Source organism: Anser cygnoides, chromosome 2 (genome assembly GCF_040182565.1).
Source record: "Anser cygnoides isolate HZ-2024a breed goose chromosome 2, Taihu_goose_T2T_genome, whole genome shotgun sequence".
Taxonomy (NCBI): domain Eukaryota; kingdom Metazoa; phylum Chordata; class Aves; order Anseriformes; family Anatidae; genus Anser; species Anser cygnoides.
The window spans coordinates 130,322,712-130,338,016 of record NC_089874.1 but is presented as its reverse complement, the minus strand read 5'-3'; the positions used below and the strand labels follow the sequence as shown (position 1 = coordinate 130,338,016).

Here is a 15,305-nt window from a genome sequence, read left to right as displayed (position 1 = left end):
TTATTTGTTGACTGTTGCTTTGTATAAAACAGTGCCCAAAAGTCAGTATCAAGCATACAGCTTTGTCTGAAGTTAATCGCTTCTTCAGAACGATGTCAATGTAAGACTTCAGAGAACATAAATCAACAGAAATTCAGGTTGTTTTTGTGGAGTGTTCATTATGGGAAAGATCCTTTTTACTATCTGAGGGAAATTTTGACAGTCTTGGCTAGCTAAGGCCTGAGCTCTGGAGAATGCTTTGCCATTGCACATCTATAACTCGTGAGGGACTCTTTCCTCTTATGCCTGTGGTGCTCTGTGGAAGATTAGTCCCAGACTCAGGATATCATGGCATCAATTCTGTGTCACCTAATTCTGTGTTACACTGCAACACATTTTCACCAGTCACATGGTTTGAAAAGTTGCTGTAAAAGAAGTAATGTGTTTTTTACCTTGTTTTTCCAGTGTCTTTTTATTAGGTTAATATTTTTGCGTGCTGCTCTTTAGCTTAAGGTTGAATAGGTGAAATGGATCTTCATTTATGCAAGTTAATGTATTTTCAGAATTTTGTCCTTTCTTTCACCTGTCAAATGAGTTTTTATATCATTTATTACTTTTCAAGGACTTGTCTGCATTTTTCTTCTAAAATAGATTATTGTGTACACTTACTGTAATTTTCTGCAGATACAAACCCCTTTGTCCTTAAAGGTACTACTACATAGTACAGGCTAGTACTATGACCCCATAATTGAAGAACTATCTTTTCAACTTTTTCTAACAATCCACATTTCCTTCATTTTCAATGTATATCACTACAAATAACTGGTTCATAAGTCATTATTGTCAGTTAGGCTAAACAGCACTTTTTTTTTTTGCTTTATTTCTAAGTATTCTGTTGTAGAGCGCAATCTGTGTATATTGGGGTTGGGAGGGTTGGGGCTTTATTTTTTTATTTGTTTAGTACATAAGTCAAAGGCTGGTCACCTCATGCAGGTTAGAATCTCCATTCCCCTTATTAACCTTCCTTTGTATCCATCCTGGTTTAAATGTGTCTTTCTTTAACATGTGTGACCAGAACTGTAGGCAGTGCTCAACAGAAGTAATTGCAGCAATAAGACTACTGGCTTTAACATGGTATCACTATGTACCTTTCACTGTTGGAAATTACCTCAATACTTCCTCTTCTGTGGACTCATCATATCAGTGGCCCACATTTACTCCTGTGATACCAAAGTCTTTTTTTTTTTTCATTATTTCATTATTTCACAAACTGATGAACTCCCAGTTTATAGCAGCAGTTCATCTTACTGGTCATAAGTTAAGTCATAGGTTCAGTCATGCAGAGAACTAATAGCAAGGACCCTGTCAAAGGAAAGCTTGACAGAGAATAGAAACGAAGGAGTTAAAGCACTTGGAGTGGAAGTATTTCAAAGCTGCTGAATCCTTGAAATAAGGAAATGGCTAGAATACTCAAGAGAAAATGGAAACGTGTGATGGTGTGAAATGCGACACCAAAAAATCCACCAGATAGAGAATTTGTTAGGTGTCTTTTTTTACTTCCTGCCACAGGATAGGAAGTAACATTGCTGACAAATTGGCTGAGATCTGGGGAGAGAAGGTGTAGGATTCTTATTTTCCTCTCACTTAAACTTTTATTTCAGTTACCAAAGGCAAGGGTTTGTATTCTTTCCCCCATTCCAGCTCTGTGTGTCCACAGTGAGTTACAAAACTTTTCTCAACATCTTCTAACTCTATTCTTTGTATGGAAATGTCTATCAATTAGTTAGCTAGTTGTCAAAAGATAAATATCTCTTATGGAATCTAAATTTTACATTTCCTAATTATTTTCAGGGTGGCTGGATATTTGTATACATTTGAAAAGATTGTTATTCCCTTTGCTTGGATAACCTCAAGATGCTGAGATTTTGACTAAATTTCACTTATTCCAAATAAGCTGCAGCAAAACACCAGTTTTGTACATCATTGTGATGCTTTCAGGTATTACTGTGTCAGAGAGCCTTTTCATCCTCAGTGTTCATGATGTCTTCTTCAGATACATTCTTCCAGAGCGGTACCAGTTAACCCTGAGACTCACATGTACAAGTGCTTGCTTATTTATATATTTCTCACATGCCATACTATGAGTGATAGGGCAATACTAGCAATAACTTTTGTCATTTAAGATAATAAAATAAAAATACATTTTTAAAATATTTACATTCCCTCACACAAACAGCAGCAAGTATCTGCTCTTCGAGTAGCATTTTTGTATGTTTGAATGAAAACAAGGTAAGCATTGTTGCCTCCTAATAGCAATTTCTCAGTTTTCTTCTGTTGCTTGAGCTTTTTAGTTTTACAATTCCTTTTTAAGCTTCTGTTAGTGCTTCTAAAAGCTAATGACACACGTTGTATCTCAGTTTGTGAAACTATTGTTAAGAGAAAGCTTACCATTGTGCTAAATTGTCTTGAAAATTACTTATGTGTGGGAAAGCGTAATTTTTCTCTCTTTGCTTCAGCTGCTTAGAATGGTAAACAAACATGCTGTCAGCAAGAACCAAATGTATGTAGCAAATCAACAAGAAAGAGAGAAGAAACGTGAAATACGTATAACTCTCCGTAAACAAGTTAAGCATTTTTGTCTGTCTTAAGGAGTGATCTCTGCACTACCTGAGACCTAAGTCCGTTTAAATATTTGAAAATCTTTGATAAAGCTCTTAAATTTCAGATTCTTAAAATATAGCCTTCTGGGCCATATATCCTAGAATTATACAAAATTTATAATTACAGTGAGTATTCATAACTCATTGTACCATGACAGTTCTCACTTCCCAATTACTTTCTCTTCATTTAAATTTTATGTTCATTAAGACATTCACCAGAAGCTGCCAAGATGTTCTAGCTTTGTAATGTAGTTTAAAAGGAGATTGAAATGAGAACAAAGCGTTAGGAAGCAAAGCAACAAATAATGATGTCAGTCTGAATCATGAATGTTGAGGTGCCATAGGAATCTTCATATTTAATTTTCCCAGTAATTAATTTCCTTAATATTTGCATATTAGGAAAGCAAGCATGAGTAAGTGTGATTGAAAAGGTTGATCTAGGGGTTCATAAGGTTGCAGGGAGCTGTTTTCTCTAAGCTCGTTCATGCTAGACTCAGACAAGATTCTGCTAGTGGTTGATAGCAATGAAGATGGCATATCTTTGTAGAGCCCTATCCTCAAGGTTGTAGGTTTTGTATATTTAGCAAATGTTGCGGACTTTATTGAGGCCAGACTTTACAGGCCTTTTTATTGCTAAATACAACGAATTTTGAGAAATCCCAGCTCTGACCTGTTTGTTTCCTCTAGGGATCACTAAACTTGTAGATGTGTCAGAAAAGAGCATGTTAGGACAGGAAACAAATGAAACCTGAGCCATTTTCTCAGTCAAGGGAGTTATCCAAGGACAGTTTGAGTGTTTTTTTTTGTTTGTTTGTTTTGTTTTGTTTTTTCTCAGAGAAAACCAGTAAAAGTGGTTTTGTGTCTCTTGTGAAAGCCTAGAGAAGGGTAAATGACTAATGGAAGTACTGTATCAAAGACGTAACAGACAAGAAAGGCTTTTGGCACCCAGTAAAAAGGGAGAAGATTGTTCTAGTCCTGCATAAGTTTAATGGATGCTGTGACTTATCCATTCATGCTAAATTCTACAAGCCATCTCTAGCATATACTCCTGTAAACACACTGTCAGGAGGTAAGCTAAAGTATGAACTTGCACAGACTGGACAGCTAAGCTGTAATTGTCTGTGTACATATATATCCTGCAGCAAATGTATACTCTTTCTTCATTCAGTTCAAATGAATAACATTTGATTAAATGAAAGAGGGGTAAAACTACTTTGCTGCAGGGTAAGAGCAGTCTGGGCACTTTACCATGGACCAATTAAGCTCTGGAAATTCAAATCTGAATTGTTTTATGGCAGATTATTTATCAGGCCAAACAGCTGCCTGAAGAACACACGTGGCTCACAAGAACAAGTCTTCCAGCTTTTGACATCCTGAACAAGGCACAAAAGAAATAGAGAAGCAATTTAGCAGTTAATTCTCATGAAAGAGATGGACAGAATTTTAGATGAAATATATGAGCATGGAACAAAGGTTTTCTAATAAAAAAAAGAATAAGAATTTATAGTTTTTACCGGGATTTTTTCTTCTTTGGATACCATTACAGCAACACTATCAGTTAACATTCTGACATCACTGGTTTCAAAAACAAAAGCATTTTAAGCAATAGGCAATTTCTGATGATTTCTAGTGCATTAAAGAGAAACTGCATTTTACATTTTCTTTTGACCAGTGGTTGACGTCTGTAGCCTCGGAAGAAAACACATCCTTCCCATCTTCCTCCTCTCTGCCATCTCCACCTCCTCCAGTTCACAAAATGCAAACTCCATATGGACAGGAAAGAGAGATTTCTTCCTGATGCTAATTAACAGGAATGTACTGGCTAAATGCATGTGGACCAGGCCAGATATTTTTATTTTAAAAGCCAATTACAATGAGCATTTCCCCCTGATTACAGTTACCAGCCATGCCATCAGTTTGTGCCTTAAAGCATAAGGAAGCTCACTAGTTATTCTTAGTCATGCAAGAGCCTGTTCGTTTTCCGAAATGATTTGACATACGGCTTCATCATCCTCATGCAACTGTTGTTGGATTCTTCCTGTGGTATCTTTCCTGTACAATTTATTACTTCCATCCTCTTTCTACATAAGTTTGGAGAACACTATACTGAGGCACTCGTGTTTTATCTGATAATCAATGAAACAAGGTGGGCTAAAAGAAAAGGTGAGCTTCAAGCTTTATTCTTGTTTTTTCCCTTCTTTTTATAACTATTGTCTGACCACTTGACTTCCAAATTTATCACCAGTCTTGCCAAGCCCTAGATACAGAAGCATTATCTATGTATTATCTGTACATTATCCATGCACCTATCCAGATCTGTTGTCCTGCCCAGTGAGGACTGCCCAACTCACTGGCAGTCTGCATCCATCCTGCCCCACTGTCACGCACACGCTGGCTCAGCTCACTCCCCAGCCTTCCTGAATGCGTCTGGGACAAGTGAGTATGGGCTTGGGAGAAGGCAAAGGAAGGAGAGACTGCAAAGGAATGGCCTTCATTCTTCCGGAATGCTTTGTCAATCACTCCAACATACTTTTGAGTGACATAATCAAGTGACTTGCTTAGGGAAAAAAAAAGTACGTAATTAACTTTAAAAACTAATAGCAGAGAACCAGCTTCCTGTAGAGAAATAAAGCTGTTGAAATCACTGTAATTTTCACAGGCTTCCATTAAGTACTGAGCTAGTTAATTTACATCTAGATACAACTGTAAAGGCTACAGAATCTGACTGTGAAGCTAACCGGATAGTCAGGCAACTAGCCTGGGCCAACTTGGGTTTTGTCACTGCTAAGTTGCTATCATGAAGTACCTTCTTAAAGCCTTCTATGTTCCTCTGAGCTGCCACCATGGGAGGTATGAGAGAAGGAGGTCAGCGCTACCTTAGCATTTTAATTGACTCCTGTTTCCCACTCAGTATTATTCATTTGCCCTCCAAAAGATCCATTACTTCCAGGACACAGAACCTGACCACTGTTGTCCTGCTTCAGCGGATTTCTATATTGGTCCGTCCCAGTGTCCATTAGCCAAGGACAAGATGAATTAGGGTCTATCACATGGGTACATTATCACAGCATGTCAACATTTCCATTATAAATGCTATTTATAACTGTCATAAATATTTGTTCCAAGTTGAAATTCAGCTAACAAGGTCTATACTGTGAGAACTTGACTTACAGTGCCACTTTTCACTAGAGTATGGTGATTTATTTTTAAAGGATTTTATTATACTAGTGCAGACTTAAATTATGTTGAAAAAGGGTTTTGTTTTTAAACATGTGATATCAGTTATACTGGGCTGCTAAGAGCATCAAGATCTACTTGACCACCAGCAGTTAATACTTGCTGCTGGTCTGTGGGCTTCTTTGCTGTTGTTTTTATAGGAAGTGGGATGCCAGAGATGTATTTCAGAGGAAGGGGTAGAAAAAGAATGATCTTTGCAGTTGTGTTGCACATTTGCCAGGGACAGAGAAATAGATTAATAATATACAGAGCATTTTATTCAAAGAAAGTCTGCAAGACCTAAGGCTAACAAAGAAGTAGAGAGAGTTTAGAGAGATCTGAAAAAGAAATACAGTGTTTAAATTATAGACCTGAGTAATACAGAGAAATGCCTTTTTCAGAATGGTGTGAAAGATCATGGTGAGAATTTGGAGAGGATGAAGATTTCTGCATTTTATTCATGTAACAGTTATTCTCTCAGATCTTAATCTGAACAGGAGTCAAATCTGGAACTGAAACATAGCCAGCATGGAATTGGTAGTTGATTTTTTTGGATGGTGAGATTAGACAGGATGAAGAGTGTAAGAAGAGAAGGAAGTGGGACCAAGAACAGAGTAATCTGTGATTCTCTTCCTTGAAAGTATGTTTAAAGAGGGTAAGAAAAAATGAGGGGAAAATAAGAGGATGAATCATAGAAGTTAACAGAGGAAAAATGTTCCAGAAGAGTGTGTGGCCAACTGCGTCAAAGGAGGTTGAGAATAAAGTACTGGTACTGAGATATGACGAAGGAATCAGCAGAGGCTCCTCAGAAAGTATCATTTGAGGTTAAAAAGGTATTTGTTGGGCAGTTGATAAACTGTGAAGTATGGGTTAGATTTGGAGAAGAGGAGCAGTAATGGGTTATGGCAAACAAAGAGTTTAGAGGTGAAAACCTAGAGCTTAGCGTTGAAGAGAGAGTACTGACACTATGTAAGAATGGTAAGTGACATGGTGATTGGGGTTTTTCTTAAAATATGAAGATCAATAATACCTCGGGAAAGAAGCCACAAGAGGATGGACGGCTAAGCACATGCCCTAATTTTACCAGAAATAAACTGATTGTTGAATTTGTATAGTTCTGGCATTTCCAGTGCAGTAGTCAGTTCTGATAGCCCACTTCGTAAGTTTCTTAATTGAGTCCATTGCTACATATAAAAAATCAATTTTGCCAGGAGTGCGGTGCATCTTAATGAATACTGCCTTGTTTTCATGACATACTGTTTCTTAATATTGAAAAATATTGAATTAACCCTTTACCCTCCAACAAGATTCATAAAACCTTATATTTTAAAAGCAGTGAATTTTGGATCTCTTTATTTGACTCTTGCTTTTGCATCTTTCAAGTTCGTAATTCAGTGTGTTTTTTTTTCTACAAAAGCAAGGGGATAAAGGAAACTTTTTAAAAACTGAAGTCTTCCATTACCATATGATGACATGATGAATCACGGTGGCAAGTAATTCTCCCTTTGAAATATCTAGAGTTTAAGTAAAGGCAGTAATGTATATATAGATTCCTGACTAGAATCAGCAGAGTCTGAAACTTTGTCTAGTTACTTTCCACATATAAATCATTCAAATGTAATTTCAGTTGCTTGATGACATTTCATGTCTTCCCAGTACTGAATCTAACTGTTACAAAATCCACAGGCATAAGAAATGCTGATGTCTAGAACCCAAGCCCTGGGTACATATCCTAGGCTCTGCTTTTTTATTACTCCTAAAGCAGAAAGGTGTTCAGAGAAAAAACAATGCAGGCACTGTTTCTTTGTCAGATAAGAATTCTGAAAGAGCCAAAAGTTAGAATGACTGGTGAAAATTTTACTTGGTTATTAAATTTACTAAATAACAGTACTGTTGTATTGAAAAGCATCTGACAGCTATGAATGATATTTTTCTTGTCCTCCAAAAATCTCTAGGTTGTGTCATTTTGTGGTTTCTTAAAGTTGCATAGTGGAAGTGGTTGCTGTTTTAATCTGAAGCTAATTGAGATGTATCAGTAGAGCATCTACTATAAATTAAGTAATTTCAAGTACCTGTGTAACATTACATATTTGAACAGATGGACCAGGAGCTTGAGGGCTGGTTTGTGTAAGAAATTTTGTGTAAATTTGCTCTTAGTATATGGTATCAAATTCTGTAAAGGCAATAAAATGCAAGACAGAAAGACGTGCTCTTTCTTCCATGTTTGTATGTGGCCCAAGGAGCAACATACATGATACAACTTCAATAGTCTATTATCAAAGCCTCACTGGGAACTGGGATGCTTATGTTGAGAGCTTTGATGTTAAATAGAAAGGCAAATCCATGTATCCTCTGCAAGAGGAGAGAATAAACTAAGAGAACAATAAATATTAAGAGACATAAGTATTTTGGTTTTGATTTAAAATATTGTAGCCAAATCAGTTCCAGTTTTGATCCTGAACTAAAATAAACTGTATATTTTAGATTAAAAAAAAAAAAAGACATGACAGTTACTAATTCATAATGTTTTCAGAAGGAGAATCAAACTTCTTTAGATAGTTTTCCTGCCTGATTCCAATAGGAATACTGGAGGTTGTTGATGAGGGGAAAAAAAGTAATAAATGGAAATGTAAAATAGCAAGGAGAGAGAAGCCAATGAAATGACACGGAAACTGGTAGTCGTCTCATCTGAATCTTCATTAATGACTAGCTAAATATCATGTGTGATATGTTGTGTGTTTTTATAACATGGTAAACAGCATTATTTAAATCAACAGGAAGTAGTGAAGTGGTATGTTGCAAACACAAGCTGGAACAGAAAAAAACAAAGTTCTCGGTAACGTTTCACACATAGCAGAAAGTGAGCACTGCCATCCACACCAACAGCCACTCACCAATTGCAAGCTAGTTTGCAGAATTATCAGACAGTATTTAACTTGAAGACAGTGACTTGCTCCTCAGAAGTGCTATGAGACAGCCTGAAGGGCTGACAGACTCAGCCAGTTGGAGATGAGATGTGAACCTGCTCCTGTTGAGGTCAGTTGCCAGACTCCCATGGAGCAGGATGATAGCCATGCACCTGAAATGTGATCCAGCAGGAGAAGCATCTATTCCAGGCTACATATACAGAAGCACGTCATGGAGAAGAAGGGTAATGGTGCCTTCTCTGCATGATGCCAGTGACATGCACTCTGAAATAGTGTCTGTAGCTTTGGGCATCGTCATACAAGGAAAGTGTGAACATGCTGGGAGAAATGTAAAGAAATATGATTTTACTGGGTAAAGAAGGCTATTATGCCACATTAACAGACTCTTTATATACATACTTATCTCTTCAGAGAATATGCAGTTGTGATGAGAGCAAAATTACAGCCTTTCACTTCTGCCCAACCTTTATGATAGACATAAAGGAGCTTAAAAAACACCACTGCTGCAGTTAACATTTGCTAAATTTCCCAGGGATTTTTTTTTTCCAATTTTCAGTAAGCAGGTTCCCATGAAGAGAGGTTCATGTCCTGTTCTTAATAATAACAGTAAAGCACACACTGACCATAGGCTTCAATCTCCCTCATGCCCCATTGCAGCCTGGCTGACATAAAATAGGCTCTGCTTTTTTCTGTGAAAAAGCTAAAACTTACCTTCTCAGCTATTTCATATTAAGCAGCCTGCAGGGTCAGAAGCATTCAAATAGATTATAGCACGTGTGCTATTTAGCTGGGAGCATTCACGTTAAGTACAATGTGTGTATATTATCCAGCCTGGAAAAATGAAGCCTGGCCTAAATACAGGAGCCATATGCCAACACCATATAATCTTGTCAAATATTTTTTGAACTTCTGTCAGTATTCATCAGCAGAGAGTTAGGGTAAGTAAAGAAAGCCATGCAGTAATTAAGATTGCTGGTCATGAGCAATTTCTGTGCCCATGAGCTGATGTCCCAGTGAGGTGTTAGAGAGCTGCACAGCACTCAAAATGCTGGCTATCAGGTGGGATAAATCTGTTTCTAGTGGTAATGAGTCCAAAAGTGTAAGAGCCTACACACTGTAATCTATTATGCAAATACAATTATGAATTTTGTTTCTGTTTCTACAAATGTCAGAGCAACTTTAGTCACCATTAAAACAGTTATAGAAATGAAGCAGAGATTGGATAATCAGAATAAGTAGATTGTTTTTACTTAGTGTTGGCTGCAGACAGTTTTTTAGATTCATTAGTCTATTTTTTCCTGCTCTCAGATCTTTCAGTGTATATATGTTTGCTCCATAATGACGCATTTAGAAACCTTTTGTGGAAGGAAATCTAACTTTTAGAGATTAATTTGTTCTTTATTCTTCAATTATTTATTGGAGAGTTGTTGGGAATACAAAATATAAAAATACAGCTTGTGTATTATATTCAGGTGTGATAATGATGGGACGACTCAAATTAACTTCAGATTTGCAGGAACTGACAGGGAGGGAAAGATAAGGCAGTCTGGGTTCCTTACAGATAGACTAATGTTTCTGTTGTGTCATCCTACCGTTAGACTCACAAGTTTGTGATGTTGTATATGATTTCCATTTCCTTTTTTTATCTTTGTTGTTGCTAGCAGCTCAAGTCCAGGTGCTTGAGAAGACAATACTTTCAAGAGGTTTCTTACAGCATTTTGAGATAACATAATATCATGTACTTTTCAACAAATACCTTTGTAATTTCGGAATCTCATTCTCTGTGTGAAATAGGTAGACTAGTAACAAAGTCATCAGTTCACAAGCCACACTAACAGTTACCTTGTGTTGTGCAAACATCAGAACAGAGTAAATACAGAGGCATAAATGCTAGCCGTGGGTTTGGCCAGGTGTATGCATGTCTCTGTATGTGTAGTCAGTAAATAAGTAACTCAGCACTCTTGGTCTTTGTAAAGTCTGTGACAGGAAGTGTTTGATGTAGATTTTTATTGATGTCAAAACCAGGAAAATAAAGTATTGGCAGATATTTTAAACATACTAGACAGATATTCTAGCAAAACTACTTGGAAATTGTTTATGATACTGCACAAAACTGTTTCCTAAGAAGAGTTAAGAAAATAGTTGAGAGGGCATCCTTGACACACAGAACTTTGAGTGTTTGGGGTTGTTCTACATGAGACACTTAGTAAGCAGTTTCTACCAGTTTTTATCTATTGTAGGTGCTTAGCTTTACTTAATAAGGAGGAAAAGTTGCATTTAAGGCTGAATTGAAAATACGCTTATATTTAGTGATGCTACCTTTTAAAGTTATTCCTAAGTGAAAGGTTCATGTGTTTTAACTTTTATGTTCCAAAATAATGATGTGGCTTTGTCAGGTTGTAGTAGTAGCATAGGATCACATTATACACCATCTTTGTGTTACATTTTGAGATCACGTTGGTAGTACATGACTTGAAGGACAGCAGGCTGCCAGATCAAGTCACAACAGTTCCATAAAATAAATACACGTAGGCATCATTCTCCATGACGTTCATGGATCTAGTGAGTGTGTAACTGTTGGCACATGCTAGCATGCTAGTATCCCTGTTGCCTCCAGTGCGGTAGGAGAAGAAAGGCTTCTACTAGGGGTATTGTTTAAGGAAGCAGTAATGTTAACAATAGACTGAAAAAACACAGAAGTCTAAGTTGGATAAAATTTCAGCAAACGGAAGGTATTTTCAAGGGGGGGGGGAGGAGGAAATGAGGATTTAGGAGTGAAAGTCAATCAAGAAAGTTTATAAAGCATCCCAAATAGTTAACACTATATTTCAGGATATGTTTGGATTATGCAAAACATGCAGTCTTCTCCCTCATGTTTACCTTGTAGTTTGCTTTCCTAGGCAACCATGGTATCTCCATCCAGAAAAAGAAGAAAAAAAAAAAAAAAGGTATTGGAAGGAATTTAAAAATTAATCCAGGTGAGATTTTTGATTTGACCCTTGCTAGGGAAGCTGCTTACTAGCATTTAAAATGCTGTTAATACCTCACAGAAATGTAGGTGCCATCAGATGCTAAAAGTTAAGACAGGCACCCAAACTTTGGTTTCTTGTAAATATCAACAGACAGCGTGAACCATGCCTTCCATTTTAATTCTTATTTCTCTTATGTTATACACCTTATTTTTAAATTTTAGCGAATGTATGATTTTCTGTTTAAAACATTCTCACATATGCTGAAGGAGAGCCATTATTTGAGATGGCATAACCAACTAGGTGCAACCAAAAAAAGGTAATGAGGTCTGTGTATGTCATTCAGAAGTAAGAAATTAAATAACATACATTTGCATCACTGGAATGAGGGTATTTCTTTTTAGGAGAGTCCCACCTGTCTCTTGACAATCAAGTCAGGTGCCTTCTTGCTGTCTGGGGACCAGATATCTCACGTACTTAGCTACATGTTAGCCCAATCATGAAATAGTTGTACCCTTCCCTGTCTTGTTGCAGGGACCCTATATTCATTAGAAGGGTGCTGCAGACATCCTAAACTACAATATCTAAATCAGACAGAACCTGTCTCTGAGAGTCCTATGCCTCTTTGAGCACCTTAGATTATGATCATAGATTTCTCTATGGCTACAGTCCCACCCTCTCCAACTCCAGGCCCATTCCATCTCAGTTCAGCCTGCCAGGATGGCTGACAGGGCTGCCAAGCATTGTTAAAGCCATAACCATAGCTACACTCTGCTGTGTTCATCAACACGTTTCACACATGACATTGCACAGCCATCCATTCATTTGGGCTGAATTCAAACCAGCAGCCTAGCAGTTAAAAGCCTTTTTTCCTGTTACACGCATAACCTTCAGAAAAATAAGGATAAAACAGAGGAAGTACTAATGACGTTAATTATAGTTCTTCCCCCCCCCCATGCATATCCACAATGAAGCAATAATAAAAAACCCTGTCTTTCTAAAACTTACTGAATATAGTTATTTGCACTTTCTTAATGACTCATTGAATCTCTCCTTTTAACAGACTGATAAATGATTATTTTTATTTCCCTCACCTAGTTACCATCCTGAATGCTGAGGAATGATTATAAAATAGATATCCTATTGTGAAGTCTAACATGCTAGCATTTTGGATACTTGAAGAAAAAAAGGTCCTGTATTAATTGATCATCAGATATGTCACCAGACTTCTAAGGTTTTATGAATGTTCATCAGAATAATAAATAAATCTTATCATGAGATCACAGATATTGTTGCCAACAGTGATACTCTAAAAATCAGTTGATCACATCAGAAGATAACAAACCAGGTGAATTTTACTGGCTTATTTCTCAAACAGTATATAGCAATCTGCATTACTAAAAGATTTTTTTTCCTTAATTAGTAGAGTTCACTTAGAAACAGACGACTTTAGGTTTTGCTTCAATAATATTGTGGCCTGGTTTTGTACTGGTATATAATGAGAAGTTAGAAACTTGAGATAACCTATTCATCATTTACTATTTCATTCTCCCAAACACAAACAAAATGAATGTTTGAATTCCAGTTCAGTAAAGAGTTTCCAATTTCTCCAGGAAGATGACATTTGTGGAGACACATCACAGACTTAAGGCTGAACTCCTATGTTAGCTTTTGGTTACTCAGAAAACTTAAATTCCACCCCTAAATTTGACCAAGACTTCCTGTGCAGCTTCAGGCTATCACTTTACCAAAAACTTTGAAAAACTTTGAGCATAACAGTATTTTTTTGACAACTTACCATTGAATTCGGAGGTATTACTCAGATGAAACGTTTGCTTTGGGCTGTGATTTCCTTTTGTTTTAGCTCCCCCATCCGTAAAATGGGTATAACCCTTTTGTTATCTTTGGTGTTGTATTTTTAGATTGTGAACTATTCAGAGGAGAAACTCACTCTTTTTTATTGAAGAAGTATTCAGGAGTTTAGTAAAACAGGGCCTCTAAACTTGGCAGATTTGAGGCATTTCTTGGTATCACCAATGATTTGCACTGAAGTTTGCATATAGACTGCAGCATCCTGTTAGAATAACTTTGATCTTGTCGCCATTACCCCTCAAACAATCAGGTAGATCTTGCAGTGAAGACTGAGGGTATTTCTGCTAACAAACATGTGTAAGCAGAATTAGGGATCAAAGTATCCACTTCCAGGATAGAATTTATCTAGAAGTACAACATAAATTTTCTTGAAGCATTTGTTACCTGGGAATTAAATGTGTTAGGTCAAAATACAGGTACAGTTATTAGTTAACTCTTTATATAGTACTAAAGTTAGTCAGGTTCTGTTACATAATGTGCATTCTAGTTTAAAAAACAGAAATAGGTTTCCTAATAAATAATTAATAAATGCTTCAAATGTACTTTGAATCACAAAATTTCAGCCTCACTTGTACTTTAAACAGTATTTTCTGGAGCATACATAGATATAGCCATACATAGATATTGCCATCTTTTCTCCATCTTCAAAAGACAACTAAAATAATTTCATAATTGAAATACTGTTTTTTCCTGAATTGTAAGAATGGGGAATAAAGAGTGGAAGAAGTATCATGAAGAAATTGTAAGACATTTATTAATAAAGTTGTGGGTTTGTTTTTTTTCTTAGAGAAGCTGTTTCTTTTTCATTTTGTTTTGTTTGTTTTTGTTTTGGTTTTTTTACTTACTGTAAAAGAGCATGGAGTAAGAGCCTAAATTCTATTTCCATATACTAAGAAGGTGATTTTGCTCTGTTTTCATTTTCCTCTGAAAAACAAATAGAGAAGACTTGCCTGAAGAACAAAATCAGTCTCTGTGGTTAAGAACACATCAACCTCTAGGTTTTAAATATAGTTATGCAAGTTATGATGACCTAATTAAGTAAAGTCTCTTAGGTAATCCCAGGTAGTTCCCAAATTAGCATTTTTGCAGAGGGTATATAATAACAGCACTTTCCATCCAAATTCCTTTTTAAGTGATTTAAAAGTTGTAGCTTGGCCTTCAGAAATGAGAAGAAGAACAGGAGGAGGAGAAAAAGGAGGAGGGGGGAAAGGAGGAAGCGAAGGAGGAGGATGCACCTCTTGTGCAACAGCCAGACAGTTTACAGGTGGAATGCCAATCCACCAAAAGGACCAGAGACACCCAGATCCTGTAGCCTGCACTTGTCTATAGGGTCTTAGAAGACCCTGCTTCAGTCACATATAGTGCAGGGCTGCAGGACTATCAGCTGTCATAGCATGGTGAGAGGCTCTCATTCATATTGCTTAGTGTCTCAAATTTAGCTCAGGAAAACCTACTCTCCCCAAATTTTTGCTCCTCCCAGAATCAGATTTTATGTCCTAGTGAAGTTTCACACAACTTTCCTGGCACCGTGAAAATGTTTCCTGTTGAAATTTTTTGTTGATATCAACACAATTCCCTGTCTTAGATAATTTTGGTTCAGGGAAAAACTTTCAAACTTGAGTGTCTGCTGTGTAGACTCTTTACACATGGACCAAGTAAGGCATGTCCAAGGTCATACTAGA

The 15,305-nt window shown here is 36.8% G+C and overlaps 1 protein-coding gene across 5 annotated transcripts in view; it reads left to right on the top strand.

The window, feature by feature from the left end:
- The window catches only part of JPH1 (junctophilin 1), a 90,882-nt gene that overhangs the window by 55,747 nt on the left and 19,830 nt on the right, over window positions 1–15,305 (top strand). The gene's annotated exons all lie outside the window — the stretch shown is intronic.